Source organism: Ambystoma mexicanum, chromosome 4q (genome assembly GCF_040938575.1).
Source record: "Ambystoma mexicanum isolate Mex_15411 chromosome 4q, UKY_AmexF1_1, whole genome shotgun sequence".
Taxonomy (NCBI): Eukaryota; Metazoa; Chordata; class Amphibia; order Caudata; family Ambystomatidae; genus Ambystoma; species Ambystoma mexicanum.
The window spans coordinates 55,179,566-55,188,300 of NC_090928.1; positions in this window are offsets into that span (position 1 = coordinate 55,179,566).

The following is an 8,735-nucleotide window of genomic DNA, read 5'->3' on the forward strand; positions in this document are numbered from 1 at the left end:
CCACACTTAATAAAATCACAGATTCCTGCTCTGATCCCTCCATCTTAGCTGATACCTATAACCATTCTGTGCTCACACAGCCTTAAACTCTATCGCCCCCACTAAACTCAGGAAACCAAAACCACATGTTAAGAGTCCTCCTGTTACATCCTGCTATAAATGTTGGTCCTTGTGGCATCGCGGCAGAACTTGCCGTTCCGCATTTGTGAATCCCCCCAGCATGGTGGCGTATCTTTCATGCTATTCATTCAGTGCCGGCATAGTTGTTTCACGTTCTTCTCTGACGCTGCCTGCGGGTCATATGACTGGATATAAGGAACCGATTGCTTTGCCTCCGCGCGTCGCAACTCCCTTAGTCCAGACGCTTCGTAAGTGATCGCCTCCTAGGGATCTTTACACTCTGACTTGTACTCGATTGCTAACCTTTTTCCTCTTGTGTACTTCAGAATTGAATCTTCCAGATATCAGGGAATCTTTGACTCCACCCGCTAAGTCCCTTCACAGTTTCCCTCCGGACCTCTGTCCGAATCTTGTATTTGTGCCCGGCTGTTGCTTTCTTTCTACGGTACTTACTTTCCTGACATTTCCCTCCTCTCATTTCTTAGATCTGCCATTCAGCAACTAACCCTCCTCCTCTCCCATACATTTTAGGAGTGTTCCTTCCATCCTTTCAGCCTTCTGAGTTCCTTAACACACGGAGCGTAATTTATCTGCATTAGAATATTCAAGGCAGATATAGGTAGGCACAGGGTTTCTGTGGGACTCTCCTATTCCGTCTTCAACCTCTCTCACCTGTCCTTTCTCATTTTATAGAACACTTCCCGACAGAATTCGTACTTCAGAATCACAGAGTTCCCGCAAGATTCCGGGACGTTGAATCCAGACAAGACCCAGTGTCATCAGTGCCGCGCAGGTTTTTTTTCCCATAGAGGGTTTCCCTGAGGGCGCAGTCCTCTCTTCTCCTGGTTGTTCTATCCGGGTAGGGAGTGATTGGGCTTATAGGGAAGCTTTCGCAATCGTCAGTACTATTGCCTTCCCGGTTACTGCTGGATGTTCAGGTTAGTGCGTTCAAGCTATATATTATAATTTAATGCTTATGAAAAGCTTTTAACATTAACTGAGCTTACAGATAACAGATAACAGATAGTGACGCCCAAAAAACCTTCTCTTTTCGGTACATCCGGCAAGTAACCATGGAACAGCAAATGCAACAACTCATGGCTGCCATGCAGTCTATGTCTTTGGAACTGCAAAATGTCAAGCAAGACAATGCGCAAGCTCCGTCAACATATAGCTCGAGTAGCCCCTGAGAACCCTCCGTCTTCTCTGCCTTCTGGCAAATTTGATGGGGATCCTCATAAAATGAAAGAGTTTTTGGATAGTTGCACGGTACAATTTACATTTAAACCAAGATATTTCCCTACTGATAAGGACAAGGTAGGGTTTTTGATTTCCAACCTTTCCGCCCTGCGCTAGCATGGGCAACCCCATTAGTTACCTCGGGAAATGCGATCCTGGATTCGTATCCAGCCTTTACAAACAGCCTTAAGTCCATGTTTAACAGACAAGAGATATCAGTGGCCTCCCAGGAGAAACTCCTCGATCTTAGGCAAGGGAATAAGGATCTCCTGTCTTACATTACCCTTTTTAAACAGTTGTCCTCTGAAACTAATTGGACGGACGACACTCTTCTTACTTTATTCCGAAGAGGACTCACAGAAGAGTTAAAAGATGAAATGTCCAGAGTTCCCCGTTTAGCCAACTTAGCTGACATGATCACCATCACCATGCAGATGGATTATTGTCTCCAAGAGAGATTAGCTGAAAGAAAGAAAGGAAAGGGTTTTCGTTCGCGATCCGAGTACTACCCAACCCCCAGCAAGACCCCACAAACAGAAGAGCCCATGCAGATTGGGACAGCCCGAGGTCCACTATTTTTGAATGAAAAGGAACGACGTAAGACTCTAGGTCTATGCATGTATTGTGGTTCCTCCCCCCATGTGTTACGAGATTGCCCAACTGTACCGCCCCGCAGACTAGGATCACAAGCTTCGGGAAACTCCAAATCCCAGTCGTAGGAGGAACCACAGCTGGGAAAAATGAAGGAGGTTCCTCGACCCAGATAGACGTATCACACGCGTCTCAATCACAGGATCTTACCATGGTGGTTGTGTCTCTGACTCTGATGTTCCAAGACCAAGTAATTCAGAGGGTTCCGGCTTTAGTGGATTGCGGAGCCGCTGGGAATTTCATTGACGATAAATGGGCAGAAAGCAAAGGAATTGCCTGGATTGCTAAGACATGCATAACACCTATTCAAGGGGTTGATGGGAGCCCTTTAAGCTCAGGTCCTATTCGGGAGCAAACTAAACCCTTAACAAGTTTGATAGCTTCACATAAGGAAACCCTTACATTTGATTTGATTAAGGCCACACATTTTCCCATCATACTAGGATTGCCTTGGTTACGGTTACACAATCCATTTATAAACTGGTTTGCTGGTACCCTATTCCTGGGATCTGAATACTGTGTGACTCACTGTCTCTCTCATGAATCTGTAAGACTTCATATTTCTCCACAAGAGCCCAGTCACACTCCGATCCAAACGATTTCCCAATTAGGAAACGTCCCTGTCTGTTACCAGAAATATCTATCTGTATTTTCCACACTGCAGTTTCCTACGTTACCTCCGCATCGGAGAGATGACTGTCATATAGAGTTGATTCCCGATCTGCCTGTTCCATTTGGACGAATGTATGTGTTATCCCAGCGAGAAAAAGAGGCTCTCAAGGAGTACCTTTATACCAACTTGCAAAATGGCCTTATTACCGAATCCACCTCCTCAGCCGGGGCCTCTCTATTCTTTATTCCGAAAAAAGACACAGAGGAGCTCCGACCTTGTATCGACTATAGGGGCCTCAACAAGATCACGGTACCAGACAAATATCCAATGCCCCTAATTCCAGATATTCTCGAGGCAGTACAAGGGGCCTCCATTTACACAAAATTGAACCTCCGAGGTGCGTATCATCTCATCCGTATCGCTCCCGGAGATGAATGGAAGACAGCCTTCCGAACACCCTTTGGGCACTACGAGTATCAGGTAATGCCCTTTGCCCTCTCAAATGCCCCAGCCATATTTCAAAGATTTATGGACCATTTATTTGCAGATATCTTATTGCACTATGTGATCGTATATTTGGACGACATTTTGGTCTTTTCCACGAACGAAACGGATCACATCCATCATGTGACGGTAGTCCTAGATCGACTTCAAGCTAATCATTTCTATTGCAAGGCAAAGAAATGCGAATTCCGCAAGACTCAGGTCAATTATCTGGGGTTCGTGCTATCGGCTCAGGGGGTGTCGATGGACCCAAGAACGGTATTGGAATGGCCATCTCCATCAAATATTAAAGAAATACAACGTTTTTCCGACATCATTCTTCCCATCACGAGATTATTGAAAAAAGATATACCCTTTTCCTGGGATTCAAAGATGGAAGAGGCCTTTGATAAACTAAAAAGATTGTTTTCCTCTGCCCCAATATTGTCTACCCCTGACCAGTCCAAGCAGTTTATTCTAGAGACTGACGCATCTCACTATGCTTTATGAGCAGTCCTCCTGCAGAGATCAAGCCAAGGTGTGGAGTTACCAGTTGCCTATTTATCCAAGACCTTTAATCCCTCTGAAGTCAACTACTCGGTACTGGAGAAAGAACTACTGGATGTCAAGAGATCATTTGAGGAGTGGAGACATCTATTATTAGGGTCTCCATTCCCTGTGGAAGTCCGTACAGATCATCAAAACCTGAAAGTACTTCAACAGGCCCAAACTACCAATAGCCGTCAGGCACGTTGGGCACACTTCTTCCTTCCCTACCGTATTATATTTACCTTTCTACCGGGAAGCCAAAATCTTAGAGCAGATGCTCTATCCCGGAAGGGCCATCCTACGGCTAGGTTTAGCCCGGAGAGCCTGTTCCCCAGGGCTCGATTCATATCAGTACTAACTGATTTTCTCCAGACAATTAAGCAGGACACAGCTCTACATCTACAGTCCTGTGAAGATCTCAAACGGAGCTACCAGTTAACGAGGAACCATGGAATTTTCTTTCATAAGGAGCAAGTACTCGTCTCTTTCACCACTCTCCGGAAGGAGGTACTATATATGTGCCATGATTCTAAAGCGGCTGGTAATTGTAGATATCAGTCCACGTTAGAACTCATCAAACGTCATTTCTGGTGGCCTGATCTCTCCGATGTGCGTGACTATGTCTCTGCGTGTGTTACCTGTCTGCAATCCAAATCACCTAGACAGCCTCCGTTGGGATTACTTACCCGAATGCCTATCCCTGAAAGACCGTGGCAAATGATTTCTAAAGATTTCATAGTAGATCTCCCCCAATCCTCTCATCACACTGTGATAATGGTTACAATAGACTATTTCACAAAGATGGCTCACTTCACCCCTTTGTCTAAACTCCCTAATACAGACCAGATGGCCAGAATCTTCATTTCAGATATCTTCTCTGGTCATGGGGTACAGGACACAATCGTGTCAGACCGGGGTCCCCAGTACATCTCCCTTTTTTGGCAGAAGTTGTGCACCTTTTTGGGAATCAGAAGGGGACTGAGCTCAGGGTATCATCCACAGACTAATGGGCAAATAGAACGCTTGAATCAAACGTTGGAATGCTATTTACTTTGTTTCGTATCGGCTGCACAAGATGACTGGGTTGATCTCTTACTATTGGCGGAGTTTGCCTATAATAACGCCAAGCATTTGGCGTTGAAGACCAGCCCTTTCTTGTGCACTTATGGTTACCATCCCGCATACTTTCCAACCATTTCACCATCTCCTTCCCGTTGCCCCGGAGTGGACCGGCTTGTTGCGGACATTCAACTGGGTCATCAAGTAGCTCTAAGTGCTCTTTGTTCTGTTCAGGATCGGGCCAAGGAGTCTGTGGATCGCGGTCGAAGGCCAGCTCCAAAGGTGTCAGTTGGCGACAGTATATGGCTGTCTTCTCGATTTCTTCCCCGCCATTTGGTTCCTTCTAAGTTGTCTCCCCGGTTCTTTGGTCCCTTCAGTGTGGTGTCCCTGGTGGGCACTGCAGCAATCAGACTCTCACTGCCTCCTTCTTGGTCTCGGATACATCCTGTGTTTCATCTCTCCCAGATTAAGATGGGAGTACCTGATCGTTTTCAACGCTCCCCTGTTTCTCGTCCACCTTCTGTGTCTACTGCTACAGGACCTGAATTTGAAGTGGCTGCTGTTTGTGACTCCCGTTACCACAGGGGTCGTCTTCAGTTCTTGATCGATTGGAAGGGGTTTTCTCCAGCTGACAGGTCCTGGGAACCGGCTTCAGGGGTTCATGCCCCTCGTTTGAAAATAGTTCCAGTAAAGGTTGGCTTTAATGATCTCTGTTCCTCATTCTTTTCTTTTAGTTCCAAACAAGTTCACAATGCGATAGGGTACATGGATTCTTGAAGAAACGCACACAAAAGGAACTCACGTGCTGAAGAACACACATGCTGGTTGATCCCAAGCGCTGAAGAACACCCGTGCTGAAGAACACCCGTGCTGAAGAACACCCGCGAAGAACACACGCGCTGGAGAGCACACGCGCTGGAGAACACACGCACTGGAGAACACACGCGCTGAAGAGAGCACGTGCTTGAAAACACACGTGCTGGAAAACACACACGCTGAAGATTACACGTGCAGAAGAGTTCACACGCTTGAAAACACTCGCGCTGAAAAACATGTGCTGAAGAGTATACGCGCAGAAGAGTTCATGCGCTTGAAAATACACGCGCTGAAAAACTCACGCATTTAAGTACACACGCGCTTACAAAACACACGTGATGAAAAGCCCCTGCGCTGAAGTTTCCGTAGCAATTTCTGACGAAAACTGGTAGCAGTAGAAGAGTTTTTGCGCGCGCAGGAGTTCGACCATACGCCAAAGGCAAACATGTCTCATGTTTTACGAACAAGGCGCTCACACGTCAAACCTTGCGCTTACTTTCAAAACGAACGCCAAAGTTCACGCACTCAAACAGTTCAAAGTTACAAGTTCAAAGCTCAAATTTTACGATTTCTCACTTAAAATGACTTCAAGATAAAAGCTGAGCAGTGGTTTCAAAATCCAAATGAAAGTCACTTATCTTCAGAATGGTTTTCAAAGAACTTCACGATTTCCAGACTTTAGAACTTTTTCCTGACAATCAAGGATCTTCTCCTGAAACCCCTGAGAAGTAGCCGCTTCACTGCTAGAGCCTGAAAATGTAATTCCACCAGGCCCAAGACTTCAGCAGGAGCAGCTACTACACACGTCCTCTCAGCTGGGCTTAGATGATGAAAGGCAAAGAGTGACAGTTTAGAATGTGCATTGTTGTCCTGCTGTCCTCTCTAGCCAATCAGAGCTGTCACTAAGAAACTCCATCTTGCCTTAGGCCAGAACCAGGATTTTGAAATAAGAAGTTAAGGCCAAACCAACCACAATAGAAAACTTCCTACCCACACAAGGCTAATCTATAAATCTCCAATAAAGGGGTAATAATAAAGGAAACCTGACAGTACTCCCTTCCTAATGCCCAGTCCCTGGGCCTACCTTATGTGGATTTTAAGCATGAAACTTAGCAACTAACCTAGGAGCATGTACATCAGCTGAATCTTCCCAAGAACGTTCTTCTGATCCATATTCCTCCCAATCAACTAAATACTGCAACTTTCCCCTCACTTTCCTGGAATCCAAAATCTGTTTAACCACAAACTCCTTAGATGAATCCTACAAAATCACAGGAGGCGGAGGTTTTCTAAATCTGGTTCCAAGACTAGGAGGTTTCAAAAGGCTAACATGGAAAGTGGGATGTGCTTTCAACTGCTTGTGTAACTTCAACCGCACTGCCACAGGATTGAGGATTTTCTCTACCTCAAAAGGGCCTACAAATCGTGGACTGAATTTATTCTTCCCCTTAATTTTTAAATACCAGGTAGAAAGCCACACTAAGTCTCCTACCTTGTACTTAGGACCAGCTTTCCTTCTCAAATCAGCACACCTTTTATATTTCAACTTGCCTTCCCCCAGCACCTTTTTTGCTTTATCCAAATTATTATTCATTACCAGCAAACGTTCTTCCACTCCAGGATTCCCGGAATCCTCCAACACCTTAAAACTCAGAAAACGATGATGAAACCCACAACCCAAATAGAAAGGAGACATAGAAGTAGCATCCTTATCACAATTGTTGTAAGAGAATTCAGCCAACCATACCAAATCCACCCATTCCTCTCCGGCTTGTAAATAACACCTTAAAAATGTCTCCAATTCCTGATTGACTCTCTCTACTTGTCCATTAGTCTCTGGATGATGCCCAGATGTTAAACTAACCTCCACTCCAAGTTTTTTACAGAAGGCCCTCCAAAACTTTGAGATAAATTGAGACCCACTGTCAGAGATAACTTGACTAGGAAGCCCATGCAGTCTAACCACTCCTTGCAAGAAACTATGAGCCAGTTTTTCCGCAGTAACCTCTCCCTCCATCGGTAGAAAATATGATTCTTTAGTAAGAAGATCCACCACAACCAGAATAGTAGTACAACCCTTATCCAGAGGAAGATCACAGATGAAATCCATAGAAATAGTGTGCCAAGGAGGAGGAGGAACAGGTAACGGCACCAATAAACCATGCGGCTTCCCAATTTGACTTTTTGCCTGTGCACAAACTGCACACGTCTTGACAAAGTTCAATATGTCTTGACAAATGTTTTCCCACCAAAAGTTCCTTTGAACTAACTCCAGTGTTTTCCTAAAACCAGGATGTCCTGACAAGATAGATTCATGACAGTTCCTCAAAACCTTTTCTCTTAACTCTTCAGTAGGCAAATAAAGCTTGTTATCAAAAAATGGTAGACCGTCTTTTAAACTTCTTGCTTGATCCAGTCTCACCCACTCCTCCAACTTCTGCAAGGACATAGACTGGCAAACTTCGTTCAATACGTCCATGCCTTTAATAACTCCGGCTAACAGAAAACATTCTGGAGCAATAAGAAGTTCTGGCTCCTGAACCTCTCTCGCCTCACTTCCAGGAAATTGATGGGATAAGGCATCTGCTTTTTTGTTCAAACTTCCGGGTTTGAAGGTCACAACGAAATCATAGTCTGCAAAGAACAAGGACCAACAAAGTTGTTGTGGAGACAATGTTCTTGCAGATTTTAAAAACAATAAGTTTCGATGATCAGTAAGTACAGTTACCGTATGTCTTGCCCCTTTAAGAAAATGTCTCCATTCTTCAAAAGCGGACTTGATAGCTAGCAGCTCACGATCTGAAATTGTATAATTCACTTCCGCCGCAGAAAATGTTCTGAAAATAATGCTACTGGGTGTAACTGACCTGTAGTTTCATGTCTTTGTGAAAGAACCGCCCCCATTGCTAAAGTTGAAGCGTCCGCCTCCACAAAGAAAGGTTTAGAAAGATCTGGATGTATTAAAATCAGAAAAACTGAGGTGTGCCAGGTAAATAGCGCTTGAGTAATAGATTATTACAAAATCAAATCGATTAGAGAATTGGCTGCAGCACCCTGAGGGGAAGTGGGCACCTCAAACCCACTTAACAAGACAAATGGAACAAGGGGTGTTCCCCCATTTAGGATGCGCTGCCAACAAGCAATTATAAAAATGAGAAGTCCTCTAGCACACTTCCTGTGCAATAGTTGATCTAATTAACACAAT